The 24,791-nt window shown below is 46.3% G+C and overlaps 1 protein-coding gene and 1 pseudogene across 3 annotated transcripts in view; one reads left to right on the forward strand and one right to left on the reverse strand.

Annotated features, from left to right (window-relative positions):
* Window positions 1–24,791, forward strand: part of LOC144605580 (polymeric immunoglobulin receptor-like) — a 161,049-nt gene that overhangs the window by 100,386 nt on the left and 35,872 nt on the right. The window lies entirely within an intron of this gene.
* Window positions 6,276–24,790, reverse strand: LOC144605522 (vacuolar protein sorting-associated protein 52 homolog; annotated as a pseudogene). The gene is made up of 8 exons (XR_013548861.1): window positions 24,715–24,790; window positions 23,687–23,739; window positions 22,686–22,761; window positions 22,249–22,316; window positions 18,796–18,971; window positions 17,566–17,720; window positions 8,658–8,723; window positions 6,276–6,406 (listed from the first exon to the last, which is right to left on the reverse strand). The product of XR_013548861.1 is annotated as a vacuolar protein sorting-associated protein 52 homolog (transcript).

Genomic DNA, 24,791 nt, shown 5'->3' on the forward strand with positions numbered 1-24,791 from the left:
AATTAAGGGGTAGAATAATACAAATAGATTATAAGGCTAGATTTTTATCGGATCATTCGCCATTATTAATGAATATTACGATGCCAGATAAAGAACAGTCAGTGTATAGATGGAGACTCAACTCTTTACTATTGAATAGGCAAGACTTTTGTGATTTTATTCGAGGACAAATTGGATTATTTTTGGAAACAAATTTAAATTCAGTTAATGATAAATTTATTGTATGGGATGCAATGGCTTATTTGAGAGGCCAAATTATAAGCTACTCATCTAAGATAAAGAAAGACTATAGGAAGGAATCTGAAAGACTAGAAAAAGTAATCACCGTACTAGAAAAAGTCTTACAGAAAGCTTCTTCAGATACGAAAAAAATACAACTTGGAAATAAAAAAATTCAATACAATACTTTACATACTTACAGAACAGAAAAACTAATATTACGAACTAACCAAAGGTATTATGAATTAGGAGAAAGAGCGCACAAGGTATTGGCATGGCAACTGAAAGAAGAACAAATATTAAGAACAATAAATTTAATTAGAACAGATCAAAACATTATTACTTATAAACCTGGAGAAATCAATGAGGTATTTAAGCAATTCTACACTAATCTGTATCATTCTGAATCTGAAAAGGATGAAATTAAGATAAATAATTTTTTTATCCAAGATACAATTACCAACAATCTCTAATGAGGAGCAGATGGGACTAAATGCCTCATTTACTTTGAGAGAAGTGGAGGAAGTATTACATTCTTTACCAAGTAATAAATCACCAGGGGAAGATGGTTTCCCACCTGAGTTCTATAAAAAAATTAAAGATTTGTTGTTACCAGTATTTATGGAAGTGATACATCAAGCGGAAAAAACTTCTACATTACCAGAATCCTTCTCAATGGCAATTATAACCGTAATTCCAAAAAAAGGGAAAGACCCTGTAAAAGCATCTTCTTATAGACCAATATCATTGTTGAATGTAGATTATTAAATAGTTGCTAAGCTTTTGGCAAGGAGATTGGCAGAATTTTTACCTAAGCTGGTTAAAGAGGACCAAACTGGATTTGTCAAAAAAAGATTATCTGATAATGTAGCAAGATTTATAAGTATTTTACATTTAGCACAGAAAAGAAAGGAATTAAGTGTAGTAGTTGCTTTAGATGCTGAAAAGGCGTTTGACAGGTTAGAATGGGATTTTTTATTTAAAGTATTAGAGAAGTATGGATTGGGAAATGGTTTCATTAACTGGGTAAAAGTCCTTTATAAACAACCTAAAGCCAAAGTGGTGACAAATGGCCAATCTTCTCAATCATTTAATTTGGAAAGATCTAGTAGACAGGGATGTCCCTTGTCACCAGCTTTATTTGTATTGGTTATTGAACCTCTGGCAGAACTAATAAGATCAGATTTACACATTGAAGGATTTAAAGTTAATCAGGAAAATCACAAAATTACTTTATTTGCAAATGATGTTTTAATTTGTCTTACTAGACCATTGGAATCCTTAAGAAAATTATATTTCAGACTGGAAGAATACGGGAAAGTATCAGGATACAAAATTAATAAAGATAAAACTGAAATAATGCCTCTTTTTAGACAATAGACAATAGGTGCAGGAGTAGGCCATTCAGCCCTTCGAGCCAGCACCGCCATTCAATGCGATCATGGCTGATCACTCTCAATCAGTACCCCGTTCCTGCCTTCTCCCCGTACCCCCTCACTCCGCTATCCTTAAGAGCTCTATCCAGCTCTCTCTTGAAAGCATCCAACGAACTGGCCTCCACTGCCTTCTGAGGCAGAGAATTCCGCACCTTCACCACTCTCTGACTGAAAAAGTTCTTCCTCATCTCCGTTCTAAATGGCCTACCCCTTATTCTTAAACTGTGGCCCCTTGTTCTGGACTCCCCCAACATTGGGAACATGTTTCCTGCCTCTAATGTGTCCAATCCCCTAATTATCTTATACGTTTCAATAAGATCCCCCCTCATCCTTCTAAATTCCAGTGTATACAAGTCTAATTGCTCCAGCCTTTCAACATACGACAGTCCCGCCATTCCGGGAATCAACCTAGTGAACCTACGCTGCACGCCCTCAATAGCAAGAATATCCTTCCTCAAATTTGGAGACCAAAACTGCACACAGTACTCCAGGTGCGGTCTCACCAGGGCCCCGGTACAACTGTAGAAGGACCTCTTTGCTCCTATACTCAACTCCTCTTGTTACGAAGGCCAACATTCCATTGGCTTTCTTCACTGCCTGCTGTACCTGCATGCTTCCTTTCAGTGACTGATGCACTAGGACACCCAGATCTCGTTGAACATCCCCTCTTCCTAACTTGACACCATTCAGATAATAATCTGCCTTTCTATTCTTACTTCCAAAGTGAATAACCTCACACTTATCTACATTAAACTGCATCTGCCATGTATCCGCCCACTCACACAACCTGTCCAAGTCACCCTGCAGCCTTATTGCATCTTCCTCACAATTCACACTACCCCCCAGCTTAGTATCATCTGCAAATTTGAAGGCAATTATGATCAATGTAAAAGAGAAAGTCAGTTTAAATGGCAAAAAGAAGGCATTAAGTACTTAGGAGTTAAAGTAGATAATAAGTTAAATAATTTGTACAAATTAAATTATAAACCACTAATTTAAAAAATAGATGAGGACTTGAAGAAATGGACGAATCTTCCAATTACATTGATAGGGAGAGTGAACTGTATTAACGAGAATATTTTCCCGAGGATACAGTATTTATTTTCAACATTGCCTATACCTTTGCCAAATAATTTTTTTCAGGGATTGAACAAAATTGTGAGGAATTTTCTTTGGAAAGGTAAAATGCCAAGAGTGTCTATGGAAAAATTAACATGGAAATTTAATTAGGTGAATTGCAATTACCAAATTTTAAAAATTACTATCTGGCAGCACAAATGAGTTTTATTCATGCTTTTATCAAGAGGGTGGAAAAACAGCATGGGTTAAAATTGAAATGGATAAAATAAAAGAACTATGCCCAGAAGAATTTATCTATAAATGGGAAGCGAAGCTATTAGTTAAGGATAAAGAGTCACCTTTACTAAAACAGTTAATTAATATATTGTTGAAAACAGTTAAAGCTAATGATAAAAGATTTCTTTTAACAGCTAAAACTCCATTAGTAAAAAATAGATTACTGCCGTTTGCTTGGAATAATTAGATATTACAAGTCCGGGAACAGAATGGTATTAAACATATAGGAGATTGCTACGAAGGGAATAATTTTTTGACATTTTCTCAATTGAGAAATAAATATCAAATTCCAGGGAATAGTATTTTTTTCTATTATCAATTACAATCTTATTTAAGGGAAAAGTTAGGTAATTCAATGTTTTTATTTCAAATTAAAGGAATTGAATCCCTGATTCAGGGCAAGGGAACTAAAAAAATTAATGTATAAATTGTTACAAAAATCTAGTCCAAAGACAGGAATTCAAAAATCAAGACAAAGATGGGAAACAGATCTGAATATTAGCATTGATGAACCAAGTTGGGAAAGATTGTGTTTAGAAAGTATGAAAAATACTATTAATGTGAGATATAGTTTAGTACAATACAATTTTTTACATCAACTATATTTAACTCCGAAAAAATTAAACAATTTAAATCCAAATTTACCTGAAATTTGTTTTAGATGCAACCAAGATGTGGGTACTTTTTTACACTCCACATGGGCATGTCCTAAGGTAACTCCTTTTTGGAAAGACCTAAAAAACTTTTTGGAACAATTGATGAATAAGACCATACCATTGGATTCAAGGTTGTTTTTATTGGGAGATACTAAAGGAATATTACCAAGGTTCATTTTAGATAAATATCAGGAAAGATTCCTCAAAATAGCAATAGGAATAGCAAAAAAATGTGTGGCGGTCACTTGGAAAGATCACAATGAAATAAGAATTGCAAGATGCTATGCAGAAATGTGTAGTTGTATCCCATTAGAAAAAGCTACTTATAATCTGAGAAATAAATATGATTTATTTTTGAAACTTTGGAACCTATTCACTTTAAAACTAGGATTAAGAATTGGAAATATTTAATTTCAGGATTGTTTTGATATCCCTAAAAAGAATTTAATAAGAAATTAGCCGGAAGTGTTTCCTTCTTGTCTCCAGGTTTCTTTCCCTTCTTTCTTCTTTCTTTCTTTCTTTCCTTTTAAATTTTTATATTTCTTTATCTTTCTACTTCTCTTTTTTCCTCTTTTTTCTAACTGGGGGGTGGGGGGAGGGGGGTTGTGGGTGGGGAGATAATACAGAACAATACAGGTATAATCGAATTTAAATGTATAATCGAATTTATAATGTAGGTACCATCGCGTACTATGAGTTCATACATGTATTTGTTTTGTTAAAATTTAAATAAAATTAAAATTTAAAAAAAGTTAGGAATCCTACATAAATAAATATTTATATAAGTTGCTGCATATTCCAAAATGCTGATTGTATTAGTTCAAGTTATGAATCATACATAAATGAATATTTTTGATAAAATATTTTTGATAAAACACAAGACTTGTTTATTCTTTATCCCATCAGCAATAAAACAGGCAACTTTAAAAAATATATCAATAAATATTTTTTCAAGTAATAAATTTTTAAAAAACATTTTCTTTTCAACTCCATCCGACATTTCCAGAGGTTACACATTCAATGCAGATATTCATTTCCAGATTTACACAGAATCCCTTATTTGGAGTCTCTCTCTCTTACCTGTTCTTGTAGCTGTGATAGCTGCACCTTTCTCAGCTTAGCCCCCAGTCTAGTAGACACTCCAGCCGTTCCCATGAGGATCTAGCACCAAGCTTGTGATCACCATCTCTTTTATCTGCCCCCTCCAACCTGAGGGACGAAACAGACATAACAGGCATCTCCCTGAACCAATAATACAAAGGACAGCTCAATGCACTGTGCTGCAAAAACCCAATAGGAACGATGCACTCAGAGTCAGTTTGCAAAATCATTCTGCAAGGTATCAATTTGAAGGAACACCTGGACCATTTGCCATCCTGCAGATCAGCCCGAGCCCAGACTGGCAGGTGTCAATCAAAGGGAAAGCCTGTGTAGTTCTGCAGACAAGGGCTGAGCAATACTGACAAATCCCTGACTCCCTATATTTATTTAAGTTGTTTAAGTATTCCAAAATGCAGATTGTATTAGATAAAGTTTTTGAATCCTATATAAATAAATATTTATTTATGTTGCTGCATATTCCAAAATGCAGATTGGATTAGTTAAAGTTAGGAATCCTACATAAATGAATATTTATTTAAGTTGTTTAAGTATTCCAAAATGCAGATTGTATTAGATAGTTTTTGAATCCTACATTAAAAAATATTTTTGATAAAACATAACTTATTTATTCTTTATCCCATCAGCAATAAAACGAGCAAGTTTTGTTTTAATATCAAAAAATACTTTTTTCAAGTAATAAGTATTTAAAAAACATTTTCTTTTCAACAAAATGCAGATTGTATTAGATAAAGTTAGCAACCCTACATAAATAAATATTTGTTTAAGTTCCCACATATTCCAAAATGCAGATTGTATTAGTTAAAGTTAGCAATCCTACATAAATAAATATTTGTTTAAGTTCCCACATATTCCAAAATGCAGATTGTATTAGTTAAAGTTAGGAATCCTACATAAATAAATATTTATTTAAGTTGCTGCATATTCCAAAATGCAGATTGTATTAGTTCAAGTTAGGAATCCTACATAAATAAATATTTTTGATAAAATATTTTTGATAAAGCACAAGACTTGTTTATTCTTTATCCCATCAGCAATGAAACAGGCAAGTTTTCTTTTAAATATCAAAAAATACTTTTTTCAAATAATAAATATTTTAAAAACATTTTCTTTTCAACAACTCCATCCGACATTCCAAAATGCAGATTGTATTAGATAAAGTTAGGAATCCTACATAAATAAGTATTTATTTAAGTTGCTGCATATTCCAAAATGCTGATTGTATTAGATAAAGTTAGGAATCATACATAAATAAATATATTTGATTAAATTTTTTTGATAAAACACAAGACTTGTTTATTCTTTATCACATCAGCAATAAAACAGGCAAGTTTTTTTTCAATATCAAAAAATACTTTTTACAAGTAATAAACATTTTTAAAATATTTTCTTTTCAACAACTCCATCCGACATTTCCAGAGGTTACACATTCAATGCAGATATTCATTTCCAGATTTACACAGAATCCCTTATTTGGAGTCTCTCTCTTACCTGTTCTTGTAGCTGTGATAGCTGCACCTTTCTCAGCTTAGCCCCCAGTCTAGTAGACACTCCAGCCGTTCCCATGAGGATCTAGCACCAAGCTTGTGATCACCATCTCTTTTATCTGCCCCCTCCAACCTGAGGGACGAAACAGACATAACAGGCAACTCCCTGAACCAATAATACAAAGGACAGCTCAATGCACTGTGCTGCAAAAACCCAATAGGAACGATGCACTCAGAGTCAGTTTGCAAAATCATTCTGGGACAAGGTATCAATTTGAAGGAACATGGGGAACACCTGGACCATTTGCCATCCTGCAGATCACCCTGAGCCCAGACTGGCAGGCACCATTCAAAGGGAAAGCCCGTGTAGTTCTGCAGACAAGGGCTGAGCAATACTGACAAATCTCTGACTCCCTATATTTATTTAAGTTGCTGCATATTCCAAAATGCAGATTGTATTAGTTAAAGTTATGAATCCTACATAAATAAATATTTTTGATAAGGCACTCAGAGTCAGTTTGCAAAATCATTCTGCAAGGTATCAATTTGAAGGAACACCGTGACCATTTGCCACCCTGCAGATCAGCCTGAGCCCAGACTGGCAGGTGTTTAAGTTGCCACATATTCCAAAATGAAGATTCTCTTAGATAAAGTTATGAATCCTACATAAATAAGTATTTATTTAAGTTCCCACATATTCCAAAATGCAGATTCTCTTAGATAAAGTTATGAATCCTACATAAATAAGTATTTATTTAAGTTCCCACATATTCCAAAATTCAGATTGTATTAGTTCAAGTTAGGAATCCTACATAAATAAGTATTTATTTAAGTTCCCACATATTCCAAAATGCAGATTGTATTAGATAAAGTTATGAATCCTACATAAATAAATATTGATTTAAGTTCCCACATATTCCAAAATGCAGATTGTATTAGTTAAAGTTAGGAATCCTACATCAATAAATATTTATTTAAGTTCCCACATATTCCAAAATGCAGATTGTATTAGATAAAGTTATGAATCCTACATAAATAAATATTGATTTAAGTTCCCACATATTCCAAAATGCAGATTGTATTAGTTAAAGTTAGGAATCCTACATCAATAAATATTTATTTAAGTTCCCACATATTCCAAAATGCAGATTGTATTAGACAAAGTTATGAATCCTACATAAATAAATATTTATTTAAGTTGCTGCATATTCCAAAATGAAGATTGTATTAGTTAAAGTTAGGAATCCTACATAAATAAATATTTATTTAAGTTGCCACATATCCAAAATGCAGATTGTATTAGATAAAGTTAGGAATCCTACATAAAGAAATATTTTTGATAAAATATTTTTGATAAAACACAACACTTGTTTATTCTTTATCCCATCAGCAATAAAACGGATAAGTTTTTTTTTAATATCAAAAAATACTTTTTTCAAGTAATAAATATTTTAAAAACATTTTCTTTTCAACAACTCCATCCGACATTTCCAGAGGTTACACATTCAATGCAGATATTCATTTCCAAATTAACACAGAATCCCTTATTTGGAGTCTCTCTCTCTCTCTCTCTAACAAATGCAGAGATTCTCCATTTTAATATTAACAGTTTCGGAGGGGTGGGAAGATAGAGAGCAAGAGAGAGAGAGTGTGTGTGTATGAGAGAGAATCAATCATTCAATCTGATTATCATGAGGTTTAGTGAACAATAGAAATAGACAATAGGTGCAGGAGGAGGCCATTCAGCCCTTCGAGCCAGCACCGCCATTCAATGTGATGATGGCTGATCATTCTCAATCAGTACCCCGTTCCTGCCTTCTCCCCATACCCCCTCACTCCGCTATCCTTAAGAGCTCTATCCAGCTCTCTCTTGAAAGCATCCAACGAACTGGCCTCCACTGCCTTCTGAGGCAGAGAATTCCACACCTTCACCAGTCTCTGACTGAAAAAGTTCTTCCTCATCTCCGTTCTAAATGGCCGACCCCTTATTCTTAAACTGTGGCCCCTTGTTCTGGACACTACATTGCACGGAACTAAAGTGAACTATTTTAAACTATTTATAAATTAAAGCTCGTAGCTTTTTGAGTTTGTTTGTGCTCTCTCTCTCTCTCTCTCTCTCTCACACTTTTTCTCTCACACTTTTTCTCTCACACTTTTTCTCTCTCCCTCTCTCCCTCTCTCCCTCTCTCCCTCTCTCCCTCTCTCCCTCTCTTCTCTCCCCTCTCTTCTCCCTCTCCTCTCCTCTCTCTAACTAAACTACATTAAATTAAATAAAGCTGAACTGAATTAAATTGATTTGAATGGTGTTCAACTAAACTACATTCAATTCAATTAACACAAAAAATAGACAACACAGTAATGGATTTAAAACACAAGAAGCTTACCCACTGGCTGGAGTTGGCAGAGGTTACAGGTTCGATGCCAGACTTGGCCGTTCTGAGCTCCCAATTCTGCAATTAGCAGCACACGGCTTCTTTTTTTATTGAGAAGGTGAGGTGACACACACAAATTCCACAAACAGATGCCTTTACCTTATACGGGATAAACCTGTTCCAAGTTAGCTATCTGAGCTAAACTCTCTGCACAGGTTTCAGTGCTCAAGGCACCCAAGGGAGCTCCACAACAGAGGCAATTATCACATTGGGGGGAACCTTTAGATGAAGGCAGCTTCAGCCATTGTCACAGATTGCAAACTGGCCACATTCCCTGTCCTCATGTAACTTTACAAACAGCTTGGCTGTCTGCCCCTTGCCTTTTGCAGTACACATTCTTGGAGGCACATGGGGGCAAAAGATGATGGGAGGCCGTGACTGAAGGAAATGTGGACAAAGGAATATACTGCAAAAGGCAAAGGGCAGACAGGGATGTTGTTTGCAAAGATACCTGACTACAGGGGATGTGGATTGTTTCAAGCTGTGATCATTGCCTCTATTGTGTACATGGTTGGAGGTACGAATGTAAAACAAGGGCCGAAGCTGCCTTCATGTCTGGTTACACCAATGTGATCATTGCCTCTATTGTGTAGCTCTGTTAGGTGCCTGGAGCACTGGAATAAAGTGGAGATAGTGTTGGAGAGTTTGAGAGAGGGAGGGAGGGAGGGAGGGAGAGAGGGAGAGAGGGAGGAGGGAGGGAGAGAGGAGGGGGAGAGAGAGAGGGAAGGGGAGAGGAGGGGGAGAGGGAGAGGGAAGGGGAGAGGAGGGGGAGAGAGAGAGGGAAGGGGAGAGAGAGAGGGAAGGGGAGAGAGAGGAGGGGGAGAGAGAGATTCACACATGCACAAACAAACTCAAAAAGCTACGAGCTTTAATTTATAAATTTATCAAAACTCTACGAGCTTTAATTTATAAATTTATCAAAAAGCTACGAGCTTCAATTTATAAAATATCTTTAATAGCAAGAGGTGGAGAGAGAAAGAGGGAAGGGGAGAGAGAGGAGGGGGAGAGAGAGAGGGAAGGGGAGAGAGGAGGGGGAGATAGTCACACACGCACAAACAAACTCAAAAAGCTAGGAGCTTTAATTTATAAAATATCTTTTAACAGCAAGAGGTGGAGAGATAGAGAGGGAAGGGGAGAGAAAGAGAGGGAGGGAGGGAGGAAGAGAGAGAGAGGAGAGAGAAAGAGGAGGGGAAGAGAGGAGGAGGAGAGAGAGGGGGAGAGAGAGGGGGAGAGAGAGATTGACACACGCACAAACAAACTCAAAAAGCTACGAGCTTTAATTTATATATTAATCAAAAAGCTACGAGCTTTAATTTATAAATTAATCAAAAAGCTACGAGCTTTAATTTATAAATTTATCAAAAAGCTAAGAGCTTTAAGTTATAAATTTATCAAAAAGCTACCATCTTTAATTTATAAAATATCTTTTAATAGCAAGAGGTGGAGAGACAGACAGGGAAGGGGAGAGAGAGAAGGGGGAGAGGGAGGAGGGGGGGAGAGAGGAGGGAAGAGGGAGGAGGGGGAGAGAGAGAGAGAGAGGAGGGGGAGAGAGAGAGTCACGCACGCACAAACAAACTCAAAAACCCCACGAGCTTTACTTTATAAAATGTCTTTTAATAGCAAGAGGTGGAGAGAGAGAGAGGGAAGGGGGGAGAGAGGAGGGGAGAGAGAGGAGGAGGGGGGGAGAGATGGGGAGATTCACACACACAAACAAACTCAAAAAGTATCGAGCTTTAATTTATAAAACATCTTTTAATAGCAAGAGGTGGAGGGAAAGAGGGAAGGGGAGAGAGAGAGAGAGGGAAGGGGGCAGAGAGAGGGAAGGAGAGAGACAGGAGGGAGAGAGAGAGGAGGGGGAGAGAGAGGAGGGGAGAGGGAGAGGAGGGGGAGAGAGAGGAGAGGAGAGATAGGAGGGGAGAGAGAGGAGGGGGAGAGAGAGGAGGGGGAGAGAGAGGAGGGGGAGAGAGAGGAGGGGGAGAGAGAGGAGGGGGAGAGAGAGGAGGGGGAGAGAGAGGAGGGGGAGAGAGAGGAGGGGGAGAGAGAGGAGGGGGAGAGAGAGGAGGGGGAGAGAGAGGAGGGGGAGAGAGAGGAGGGGGAGATAGTCACGCATGCACAAACAAATTCAAAAAGCTACGAGCTTTAAATTATAAAATATCTTCTGGCAAACATTCTGGCAGGCAGGTTTGCTAGTGTGACACCTGTGGCTTTAAACTAAGTAGTGGGGGGGAGGGGTTGACAAATTGTGAATATGAAGATGAGGTAAAAAAAGGGAATACAGGAGATATTGCAAAAGACTCTCGGAAGAATGGGAACAGAAGTTCTAGAGGGGAAAAGAAATTAAGGGCAGGGCCAATAGTGACCGATGTGAGAGGGGAGGTGAATACAGAAGTTAAAGTGTTGTACTTAAATGCGCGTAGTATAAAAAATAAAGTGGATGAGCTTGAGGCTCAGTTAGTCATGGGCAAGTATGATGTTGTAGGGATCACTGAGACATGGCTACAAGAGGACCAGGGCTGGGAACTGAATTTTCAGGGGTACACAACGTATAGAAAAGACAGACAGGTGGGCAGAGGGGGTGGGGTTGCTCTGATGGTAAGGAATGATATTCATTCCCTTGCAAGGGGTGACATAGAATCAGGAGATGTTGAATCAGTGTGGATAGAAATGAGAAATTGTAAGGGTAAAAAGACCCTAATGGGAGTTATCTATAGGCCCCCAAACAGTAGCCTCGACATAGGGTGCAAGTTGAATCAGGAGATAAAATTGGCGTGTCAAAAATGTAATGCTACGGTGGTTATGGGAGATTTCAACATGCAGGTAGACTGGGAAAGTCAGGTTGGAAATGGACCCCAGGAAAGAGAGTTTGTAGAGTGCCTTCGAGATGGATTCTTAGAACAGCTTGTACTGGAGCCTACCAGGGAGAAGGCAATTCTGGATTTAGTGTTGTGTAATGATCCTGATCTGATAAGGGGACTAGAGGTAAAAGAGCCATTAGGAGGCAGTGATCACAACATGATAAGTTTTACTCTGCAAATGGAAAGGCAGAAGCGAACATCAGAAGTGTCGGTATTACAGTATAGCAAAGGGGATTACAGAGGCATGAGGCAGGAGCTGGCCAAAATTGACTGGAAGGAGGCCCTAGCAGGGAAGATGGTAGAACAGCAATGGCAGGTATTCCTGGGAATAATGCAGAGGTTGCAGGATCAATTTATTCCAAAGAGGTGGAAAGACTCTAAGGTGAGTAAGAGACACCTGTGGCTGACAAGGGAAGTCAGGGACAGCATAAAAATTAAGGAGAGGAAGTATAACATAGCAAAGAAGAGTGGGAAGACAGAGGATTGGGACTCTTTTAAAGAGCAACAAAAGTTAACTAAAAAGGCAATACGGGGAGAAAAGATGAGGTACGAGGGTAAACTAGCCAATAATATAAAGGAGGATAGCAAAAGTTTTTTTAGGTACGTGAAGAGGAAAAAAATAGTCAAGGCAAATGTGGGTCCCTTGAAGACAGAAACAGGGGAATTTATTATGGGGAACAAAGAAATGGCAGACGAGTTAAACCGTTACTTTGGATCTGTCTTCACTGAGGAAGATACACACAATCTCCCAAATGTTCTAGGGGCCGGAGAACCTAGGGTGATGGAGGAACTGAAGGAAATCCACATTAGGCAGGAAATGGTTTTGGGTAGACTGATGGGACTGAAGGCTGATAAATCCCCAGGGCCTGATGGTCTGCATCCCAGGGTACTTAAGGAGGTGGCTCTAGAAATAGTGGAAGCATTGGAGATCATTTTTCAATGTTCTATAGATTCAGGATCAGTTCCTGTGGATTGGAGGATAGCAAATGTTATCCCACTTTTTAAGAAAGGAGGGAGAGAGAAAACGGGTAATTATAGACCAGTTAGTCTGACATCAGTGGTGGGGAAGATGCTGGAGTCAATTATAAAAGACGAAATTGCTGAGCATTTGGATAGCAGTAACGGGATCATTCCGAGTCAGCATGGATTTACGAAGGGGAAATCATGCTTCACAAATCTACTGGAATTTTTTGAGGATGTAACTAGGAAAATTGACAGGGGAGAGTCAGTGGATGTGGTGTACCTCGACTTTCAGAAAGCCTTCGACAAGGTCCCACATAGGAGATTAGTGGGCAAAATTAGGGCACATGGTATTGGGGGTAGGGTACTGACATGGATAGAAAATTGGTTGACAGACAGAAAGCAAAGAGTGGGGATAAATGGGGCCCTTTCGGAATGGCAGGCAGTGACCAGTGGGGTACCGCAAGGTTCGGTGCTGGGACCCCAGCTATTTACGATATACATTAATGACTTAGACGAAGGGATTAAAAGTACCATTAGCAAATTTGCAGATGATACTAAGCTGGGGGGTAGTGTGAATTGTGAGGAAGATGCAATAAGGCTGCAGGATGATTTGGACAGGTTGTGTGAGTGGGCGGATACATGGCAGATGCAGTTGAATGTAGATAAGTGTGAGGTTATTCACTTTGGAAGTAAGAATAGAAAGGCAGATTATTATCTGAATGGTGTCAATTTAGGAGGAGGGGGAGTTTAACGAGATCTGGGTGTCCTAGTGCATCAGTCAATGAAAGGAAGCATGCAGGTACAGCAGGCAGTGAAGAAAGCCAATGGAATGTTGGCCTTCGTAACAAGAGGAGTTGAGTATAGGAGCAAAGAGGTCCTTCTACAGTTGTACCGGGCCCTGGTGAGACCGCACCTGGAGTACTGTGTGCAGTTTTGGTCTCCAAATTTGAGGAAGGATATTCTTGCTATGGAGGGCATGCAGCGTAGGTTCACTAGGTTAATTCCCGGAATGGCGGGACTGTCGTATGTTGAAAGGCTGGAGCGATTGGGCTTGCATACACTGGAATTTAGAAGGATGAGGGGGGATCTTATTGAAACATATAAGATAATTAGGGGATTGGACACATTAGAGGCAGGAAACATGTTCCCAATGTTGGGGGAGTCCAGAACAAGGGGCCACAGTTTAAGAATAAGGGGTAGGCCATTTAGAACGGAGATGAGGAAGAACTTTTTCAGTCAGAGAGTGGTGAAGGTGTGGAATTCTCTGCCTCAGAAGGCAGTGGAGGCCAGTTCGTTGGATGCTTTCAAGAGAGAGCTGGATAGAGCTCTTAAGGATAGCGGAGTGAGGGGGTATGGGGAGAAGGCAGGAACGGGGTACTGATTGAGAGTGATCAGCCATGATCGCATTGAATGGCGGTGCTGGCTCGAAGGGCTGAATGGCCTACTCCTGCACCTATTGTCTATTGTCTATCTTTTAATAACAAGAGGTGTAGAGAGAGACAGGAAGGGGAGAGAGAGGACGGGGAGAGAGAGAGGGAAGGGGAGAGAGAGGAGGGGGAGATATTAAGGGAGAGAGAGGGAGAGGAGGGGGAGAGAGTAGGGCGAGAGAGAGGAGGGGATAGAGAAGGGTGAGAGCTATTTAATCTTGTTATTAAAAAGATATTTTATAAATTAAAGCTCGTAGTTTTTTGTTTGGGAGAGAGAGGGAGGGAGGGAGGGAGAGAGGGAGGGAGGGAGAGAGAGGAGAGAGAGAGGAGGGGGAGAGAGGAGGGGGAGAGAGAGAGGAGGGGGAGAGAGAGAGAGTCACACATGCATAATCAAACTCAAAAATCTACGAGCTTTAATTTATATAATATCTTTTAATAGCAAGAGGTGGAGAGAATACCCACTGGTCCCACCTACCCACACCGACCAACATGCCCCATCTACACTAGTCCCACCCGCCCACACCGACCAACATGCCCCATCTACACTAGTCCCACCCGCCCACACCGACCAACATGCCCCATCTACACTAGACCCACCTGCCCACACCGACCAACATGCCCCATCTACACTAGTCCCACCCCGATCAACATGCCCCATCTACACTAGTCCCACCTGCGCACACCGACCAACATGCCCCATCTACACTAGTCCCACCTGCCCACACCGGCCAACATGCCCTATCTACACTAGTCCCACCGGCCCACACCGGCCTACATGCCCCATCTACACTAGTCCCACTGGCCCACACCGACCAACATGCCCCATCTACACTAGTCCCACCCGCCCACACCGGCCAACATGCCCCATCTACACTAGTCCCACCTGCCCACACCGGCCAACATGCCCCATCTACACTGGTCCCACCTGCTCACACCGACCAACATGCCCCATCTACACTGGTCCCACCTGCCCACACCGACCAACATGCCCCATCTACACTGGTCCCACCTGCCCACACCGACCAACATGCCCCATCTACACTGGTCCCACCTGCCCACACCGACCAAAATGCCCCATCTACACTAGTCCCACCTGCCCACACCGACCAACATGCCCCATCTACACTAGTCCCACCTGCCCACACCGACCAACATGCCCCATCTACACTAGTCCCACCGGCCCACAACGACCAACATGCCCCATCTACGCTGGTCCCACCCGCATACACGGACCAACATGCCCCATCTACACTGGTCCCACCCGCCCATACCGACTAACATGCCCCATCTACACTAGTCCCACCTGCCCACACCGACCAACATGCCCCATCTACACTGGTCCCAACCGCCCACACCGACCAACATGCCCAATCTACACTAGTCCCACCCGCCCACACCGACCAACATGCCCCATCTACACTTGTCCCACCTGCCCACACCGGCCAACATGCCCCATCTACACTAGTCCCACCTGCCCACACCGACCAACATGCCCCATATACACTAGTCCCACCTGCCCACACCGACCAACATGCCCCATCTACACTAGTCCCACCTGCCCACACCGGCCAACATGCCCCATCTACACTAGTCCCTCCTGCCCACACCGGCCAACATGCCCCATCTGCACTGGTCCAACCCGCCCACACGCCCCATCTACACTAGTCCCACCTGCCCACACCGATCAACATGCCCCATATACACTAGTCCCACCTGCCCACACCGACCAACATGCCCCATCTACACTAGTCCCACCGGCCCACACCGACCAACATGCCCCATCTACACTAGTCCCACCTGCCCACACCGACCAACATGCCCCATCTACACTAGTCCCACCGGGCCACACCGACCAACATGCCCCATCTACACTAGTCCCACCCGCCCACACCGACCAACATGCCCCATCTACACTAGTCCCACCTGCCCACACCGGCCAACATGCCCCATCTACACTAGTCCCACCTGCCCACACCGACCAACTTGCCCCATCTACACTAGTCCCAACGGCCCACACCGACCAACATGCCCCATCTACACTGGTCCCACCCGCCCACACCGACCAACATGCCCCATCTACACTAGTCCCACCTGCCCACACCGACCAACATGCCCCATCTACACTGGTCCCACCTGCCCACACCGACCAACATGCCCCATCTACACTGGTCCCACCCGCCCACACTTACCAACATGCCCCATCTACACTAGTCCCACCTGCCCACACCGACCAACATGCCCCATCTACACTGGTCCCACCCTCCCACACCGACCAACATGCCCCATCTACACTGGTCCCACCCGCCCACACGCCCCATCTACACTAGTCCCACCTGCCCACACCGACCAACATGCCCTATCTACACTAGTCCCACCTGCCCACACCGACCAACATGCCCCATCTACACAAGTCCCACCTGCCCACACCGACCAACATGCCCCATCTACACTAGTCCCACCGGGCCACACCGACCAACATGCCCCATCTACACTAGTCCCACCCGCCCACACCGACCAACATGCCCCATCTACACTAGTCCCACCTGCCCACACCGGCCAACATGCCCCATCTACACTAGTCCCACCTGCCCACACCGACCAACATGCCCCATCTACACTTGTCCCACCGGCCCACACCGACCAACATGCCCCATCTACACTGGTCCCACCCGCCCACACCGACCAACATGCCCCATCTACACTAGTCCCACCTGCCCACACCGACCAACATGCCCCATCTACACTGGTCCCACCTGCGCACACCGACCATCATGCCCCATCTACACTGGTCCCACCCGCCCACACTTACCAACATGCCCCATCTACACTAGTCCCACCTGCCCACACCGACCAACATGCCCCATCTACACTGGTCCCACCCTCCCACACCGACCAACATGCCCCATCTACACTAGTCCCACCCGCCCAGACTGGCCAACATGCCCCATATACACTAGTCCCACCTGCCCACACCGACCAACATGCCCCATCTACACTAGTCCCACCTGCCCACACCGACCAACATGCCCCATCTACACTAGTCCCACCTGCCCACACCGACCAACATGCCCCATCTACACTGGTCCCACCTGCCCACACCGGCCAACATGCCCCATCTACACTAGTCCCTCCTGCCCACACCGGCCAACATGCCCCATCTACACTGGTCCCACCCGCCCACACGCCCCATCTACACTAGTCCCACCTGCCCACACCGACCAACATGCCCTATCTACACTAGTCCCACCTGCCCACACCGACCAACATGCCCCATCTACACAAGTCCCACCTGCCCACACCGACCAACATGCCCCATCTACACTAGTCCCACCTGCCCACACCGACCAACATGCCCCATCTACACTAGTCCCACCTGACCACACCGACCAACATACCCCATCTACACTACAACATACCCCATCCCGCTGAGTTACTCCAGCAGTCCCTAGTGGGCGTAGGATCGTGTTAATGTGTGCGGGGATCGCTGGTTGGCGCGGACCCGGTGGGCCGAAGGGCCTGTTTCCGCGCTGTATCTCTAAACTAAACTAAACCAAATAGGTGGCAGGTGTAGACGTGCCGCACTACCCGCTGCGCCACCTTTGCCGAAGGCCGTACCTTGATTTTGAGGCGGTCCAGGATGTCTTGCATGTCAGCACAGGCCAGGGTCTCCTTGAAGGACTGCTCCTTGACGTAGTTAATCTTGTTGTTGCTCTTGTTGTTGTTGTTGCTCCAGAAACTGCTGCTCAGTGACTGGGGTGTCCATAATGGTACTGCAACGTAAACATGCAGGGAGGGGGTGAGAGATGGGCAGGCAGTGCCTGGAGATGGGCATGGCACCAGGAGATGGGCGTGGCACCAGGAGATGGGCAGGCACCAGGGTGGGTGGTCAGGGATGGGTTGGAGGTGGGCAGAAGGTGGCACTGGGCCCGGTTACTCACGAGATCATGATGTTGGAGTCGGGTGTGGGTGTGGGGTGGGTGGGTCTGGGTGGGTTGGTGCAGGGTGGGTGGGCGGTGGGTGGCACTGGGCCCGGTCACTCACGAGATCATGATGTTGGAGTCGGGTGTGGGTGTGTGTGGGGTGGGTGGGCAGGGGTGGGTGTGGGGTGGGTCTGGGTGAGTGGGTGCAGGGTGGGTGGGCGGTGGGTGGCACTGGGCCCGGTCACTCACGAGATCATGATGTTGGAGTCGGGGGTGGGTGTGGTGTGGGTGGGCCGGGGGTGGGTGTGGGGTGGTCCGGGTGCAGGGTGGGTGGGTGCGGCTGGGTGTGTGTGGGTGGGTGGGTGGGTGCGGGTGTGTGGGTGGGTGGGTGGGTGTGGGGTGGTCCGGGTGCAGGGTGGGTGGGTGGGTGGGTGGGTGTGGGGTGGTCCGGGTGCAGGGTGGGTGGGTGCGGCTGGGTGGGTGTGTGTGGGTGGGTGGGTGCAGGGTGGGTGGGTGCGGGTGGGTGGGTGGGTGGGTGTGGGTGGGTGGGTGCAGGGTGGGTGGGTGGGTGTGTGTGGGTGGGTGGGTGTGTGTGGGTGGGTGTGTGTGGGTGGGTGGGTGTGGTGTGGGTGGGTGGGTGTGTGTGGGTGTGTGGGTGGGTGGGTGTGTGTGGGTGTGTGGGTGGGTGGGTGCGGCTGGGTGGGTGTGTGGGTGGGTGGGTGTGTGGGTGGGTGGGTGGGTGTGTGGGTGGGTGCGGGTGGGTGGGTGCGTGGGTTCGTGGGTGGTGGGTGGCACTGGGCCCGGTCACTCACGAGATCATGATGTTGGAATCGGGGTGTGGTGTGGGTGGGCCGGGGGTGGGTCAGTCAGGGGTGGGTGGGTGCGTGTGGGTGGGCAGTGGGTGGCACTGGGCCTGGTCACTCACGAGATCATGATGGCGGGCACGATCAGCTCATCCACCAGCTGGCTGAGCTCGCTGCGCACTGACTGGCGGTTCTTCAGCTTGATGTTCATGGCGATGGACTGCTCCTGCAGGGTCTGGATCTCACAGCTGATGCTGCTTAGGTCACTCTGGAAAGTCCCGAGCATCTGCTCCATCCTCTGTCACACAGCACACGGCACAGTCAGAGAGAGAGGGGCAGAGAGAGAGAGAGAGAGAGAGAGAGAGAGAGAGAGAGAGAGAGAGAGAGAGAGAGACAGAGAGAGAGACAGAGACAGGGAGAGAGACAATAGACACCACTCTCTGTGTGAAAACAAACTTTCTCATCTCGGTCCTAAAAGACTTCCCCCTTATCCTTAAACTGTGTGACCCCTGGCTCTGGACTTCCCCAACATCTGGAACAATCTTCCTGCATCTAGCCTGTCCAACCCCTTAAGAATTTTGTAAGTCTCTATAAGATCCCCCCTCAGTCTTCTAAATTCCAGCGAGTACAAGCCGAGTCTATCCAGTCTTTCTTCATATGAAAGTCCTGCCATCCCAGGAATCAATCTGGTGAACCTTCTCTGTACGCCCTCTATGGCAAGAATGTCTTTCCTCAGATTAGGAGAACAAAACTGTACGCAATACTCCAGGTGTGGTCTCACCAATGCCCTGTACAACTATCTAAAATGTACAAAAATCTAAACTACTATCTACCTCTTTGATGACCCCTCAGACTAACCTTGATCGGACTTTGCTGGCTTTTACCTTCAACCAAACGTTTATCCCTTACCCTGTATCTGCACACTGTGGACGGCTCGATTGTAATCATGCATTGTCTTTCCGCTGACTGGTTGGCGCGCAACAAAAGCTTTTCACTGTACCTCGGTACACGTGGCAATCATCTAAACTAAACTAAACTAAGGAAGCATTTGCCGGCTTCTCTCTAAACGTCTCCTGTCCGTTCAGTTTTAGACAATAGACAATAGGTGCAGGAGGAGGCCATTCGGCCCTTCGAGCCAGCACCGCCATTCAATGTGATCATGGCTGATCATTCTCAATCAGTACCCCGTTCCTGCCTTCTCCCCATACCCCCTGACTCCGCTATCCTTAAGAGCTCTATCTCGCTCTCTCTTGAATGCAATGTGATCATGGCTGATCATTCTCAATCAGTACCCCATTCCTGCCTTCTCCCCATACCCCCTGACTCCGCTATCCTTAAGAGCTCTATCCAGCTCTCTCTTGAATGCATTCAGAGAATTGGCCTCCACTGCCTTCTGAGGCAGAGAATTCCACAGATTCACAACTCTCTGACTGAAAAGGATTTTCCTCATCTCAGTTCTAAATGGCCGACCCCTTATTCCTAAACTGTGGCCCCTGGTTCTGGACTCCCCCAACATTGGGAACATGTTTCCTGCCTCTAACGTGTCCAACCCCTTAATAATCTTATACGTTTCGATAAGATCTGCTCTCATCCTTCAAAATTCCAGTGTATACAAGCCTAGTCGCTCCAGTCTTTCAACATATGATAGTCCCGCCATTCCGGGAATTAACCTAGTGAACCTACGCTGCACGCCCTCAATAGCAAGAATATCCTTCCCCAAATTTGGAGACCAAAACTGCACACAGTACTCCAGGTGCGGTCTCACTAGGGCCCTGTACAACTGCAGAAGGACCTCTTTGCTCCTATACTCAACACCTCTTGTTATGAAGGCCAACATTCCATTGGCTTTCTTCGCTGCCTGCTGTACCTGCATGCTTCCTTTCAGTGACTTATGCACTATGACACCCAGATCTCGTTGTACGTCCCCTTTTCCTAACTTGACACCATTCAGATAATAATCTGCCTTCCTATTCTTACCACCAAAGTGGATAACCTCGCACTTATCCACATTAAACTGCATCTGCCATGCATCCGCCCACTCACACAACCTGTCCAAGTCACCCTGCAACCTCATAGCATCTTCCTCACAGTTCACACTGCCACCCAGTTTTGTATCATCTGCATATTTGCTAATGGTACTTTTAATCCCTTCATCCAAGTCATAGCACAGAACTAGAGGTACTGCACAGAATCAGACCCTTCGGCCCACCTTGTCCACGCTGACCAACTTGGCCATCTGGGCTAGTCCCATTTGCCAGCATTTGGCCCATAAACCCTTCCTATCTAAATAATTCCACTGATTCACCACCCTCTGACGAAAGAATTTTTTCTCTTCTCATCTCCTTGCTAAAAGAACATCCTTTAATTCCAAGGCTACCACCTCTAGTCCCGGACTCTCCCACTAGTGGAAACATCCTCTGCACCTCCACTCTATCCAAGTCTTTCACTGTTCAGTTCGTTTCAAAGAGGCCCCCGCCCCATATTCTTCTGAACTCCAGCGAGTGCAGGCCCAGTGTCGACAAACGCTCGTCATAGCTTAACCCACTCGTTCCTGGGATCGTTGTTGTAAACCTCCTCTGGACCCTCTCCAGAGCCAGCACGTCCTTTCTCAGGTGTGGCAATGCTTTGCAGAAAGAAATTTCACTGTACACCTGCACGCGTGACATGGGAGAACCATTGACCTCCGTAGGTGTCAAGAGGGAACCATTGACCTCCGTACGTGACAAGGGAGAAGGAATTCTCTGCCTCAGAAGGCAGTGGAGGCCAATTCTCTGGATGCATTCAAGAGAGAGCTAGATAGAGCTCTTAAGGTCAGCGGAGTCAGGGGGTATGTGTGTACCGTTTTGGTTGTAATTCAGGAACAAACAAACAAACAAACAAGCGTTTTAGTATGTAGGTAATTGATAGGAGCAGAAGTGACAGGCCATTCGGCCCATCAGGTCTACTCCGCCATTCAATGATGGCTGATCTATCTCTCCCTCCTAACCCCATTCTCCTGCCTTCTCCCCATAACTAATCAAGAATCTATCTCTGCCTTACAAAATATCCACTGACTTGGCCTGCACAGCCTTGAATGGTGGTGCGTACAGGCTCGAAGGGTCGAATGGCCTCCTCCTGCACCTATTGTCTAGAACCATTGACCTCCGTACGTGACAAGGGAGAACTATTGACCTCCATACGTGACAAGGGAGAACTCTTGACCTCCATACGTGACAAGGGAGAACCATTGACCTCCGTAGGTGTCAAGAGAGAACCATTGACCGTATGTGACAAGAGACAACTATTGACCTCCGTACGTGACAAGGGAGAACCATTGACCATACGTGTCAAGAGGGAACATTGACCTCCATACGTGACAAGAGAGAACCATTGACTACGTGACAAGAGAACCATTGACCTCCATACATGACAAGGGAGAACCATTGACCGTACGTGACAAGAGAGAACCATTGACCGTACGTGACAAGAGACAACCATTGACCTCCGTACAAGAGCAGCCCAGTGAAGTCCCTGGTCACCACCCTGCCAGTCTGACTGTGGCACTGCCCCCCCAGGCTGTGCCCGCACCCACCTACCTCCAGGATGGTGTCACAGGCCGTGATCTGGTTGTGCAGACTGGCGATGTTCTCACTCTCCTTGATGTCTGTTGTGAACGCTGAGGAACGCAGTGGGAACTCAGGGCGAAGAGCACATCCCCCACCCCGTTAGAACAGAGGGCCGGGGCAGTTGCTGCATTGGGGGGGGCAGTTCATAGCAGGTGGGGCTGGTGCAACCTGCGTCAGTACCTGTCCATGTACCTGCCCTGTGTCATTACCTGTCCATGTACCTGCCCTGTGTCAGTACCTGTCCATGTACCTGCTCTGTGTCATTACCTGTCCATGTACCTGCTCGGTGTCAGTACCTGTCCATGTACCTGCCCTGTGTCAGTACCTGTCCAGCACAGAATTCCCTTCCAGCTCAACGAGGTGCGCCACAGGCAGATGGTGGGGATTGTTGTTTTGGGAAAGGATACAGTCTTTAATGGAGGCATGTTCAATATACTGTAGCTCCGTTTCCACCTGTTTGGAGTAGTGTCTCAGATCAACACCCTGTGGAGAAAGACAGCCCAGTTAAACCCACTCTCACACCCGCCCCAGCTTCAAGAACAGCTTCTCCCAGACATCCATCGGGCTCTTGAACATTAACCGCACAACATTAACCTCAGTGGAGCGGTGGTAGAGTTGCTGCCTTCAGGGCCTGTCACAGTTATGCGATATTTAAGGCGACTGTCAAAGTCGTAGCAGATGGCCGACATTTTCTTTTACCCTACGACAACGACCACGACAATGCCCAGTCCGGTCGATCGATACAAGTCACTTTTACGTGAAACTAGCACCTGGCTAAGAGATGACACTGTCTTCGGGAACATCGCGAAATTCCCCACGCTTACCTGACCGTCAAACTGCCGCCTCCAATCTACCCGTCAAATGTCCTGACGGTAAATAAATTGGTTCAACAAAACCACTGGTATCTTCAAATCCCTTTGCTTAATTTAATGTTACGTGCTTCTAAACACATCTGCGACAACCTGGCAAACCTGGGGACAGCGTGATACAGACAGCGCCCGCAATAAGCTACGATACCTGGCGACAAGCCAGCTGTGGCCGAGACATTTCTACCTGGAAAATGTTTCGGCGACGCGCCGAGATCGGCTACGATTCATTGAAGGTCCCTCACGGTCACGCCCGCGACACCACGACGAACATTCGGCGACAGCCTAGTCACCGGCAGTCGCCTTAGTGGCACGGGCCCTTTACAGCCTTGCACCAACGGGGACCCGGGTTCCATCACGACCACGGGTGCTGTCTAAACGTAGTTTGTACGTTCTCCCCGTGACCGCGTGAGATCTTCACAGGTACCATTTGCACACAGGTTGACCAGTCCCTCCAACGACTGCTACATCAATCCCACTTCACAAACATTAATCCCATCCCTGCACTTTTGCACAAGCTGCTAAAAATGAAGTACACTCACAGTCTTTAACGCTTCCTTTACAAGTTCATCCTCGAGGTTGGCCTGTATGTGGGCTGCAAAGCAAAGGCAATAATCATCTTAGAAGGTAGACTGTGCAGGAAGAAATTGCAAATGCTGGTTTAAACCGAAGTTATACACACAGTGCTGGAGTAACTCAGCGGGTCAGGCAGCATCTGTGGAGAACATGGATAGGTGAGGTTTCAGAGTCGAGACCATTCTTACCTGAAATGTTGCTTACCATACCTCCCCTCCCTCCCACCCTCCACTCCCCTCCCCACCCTCACCTCCCCTCCCACTCCCTCCCTCCCCTCCCACTCCCTCACCTCCCCTCCCACTCCCTCACCTCCCTCCCACTCCCTTACCTCCCCTCCCACTCCCTTACCTCCCCTCCCCTCCACTCCTCCCCCTCCCCTAACTTCCCTCACCTCCCCTCCCACTCCCTCACCTCCCCCGTCCCTTCCCTCCCCTCCCACCCCTCCTCCCCCTCCCTCCCCTCACCTCCCCCCTCCCCTCCCACTCCCTCCCACTCCCTCACCTCCCCCCTCCCTTCACCTCCCCCCACCCTCCCCTATCCTCACCCTCCCGCACCTCCCTCACCTCCCTCCCTCTCCTCCTCTCACCCTCCCCCCCCTCCCCTCCCCTCACCCCCTCCCCTCACCTACCCCCCTCCCCCTCACATCCCCTCCCCTCCCCTCCCCCTCACCTCCCCTCCCCCTCACCTCCCCTCCCCTCCCCTCCCCTCCCCTCCCCTCCCCTCCCCTCCTCCTCCCTCCCACCCCTCCCCCTCCCCTCACCACTTCCCCTCCCACTACCTCCCCTCACCTCCCCCTCCCTCCCCTCCCCTCACCTCCCCCTCCCACTCCCTCCCCTCCCCCTCTCCCTCCCACTCCCTCCCTCCCCTCCCCCCCCTCCCTCCCCTCCCCCCCTCCCTTACCCCCACTCCCTCCCTCCCCTCCCACTCCACTCCCCTCCCCCAGTGCACCACCCCCTCCCCTCCCACCCCCTCCCTCTCCCCTCCCTCACCAGGCCAGGCTGCGGGTTCCGGGCTAGGCCGCGCCGTCTGCTGGGAGTTGTAGTCAGAAATTGCCCGGAAGTGGCCGCCATG

This window comes from Rhinoraja longicauda, chromosome 24, assembly GCF_053455715.1.
Source record: "Rhinoraja longicauda isolate Sanriku21f chromosome 24, sRhiLon1.1, whole genome shotgun sequence".
NCBI classification, from domain to species: domain Eukaryota; kingdom Metazoa; phylum Chordata; class Chondrichthyes; order Rajiformes; family Arhynchobatidae; genus Rhinoraja; species Rhinoraja longicauda.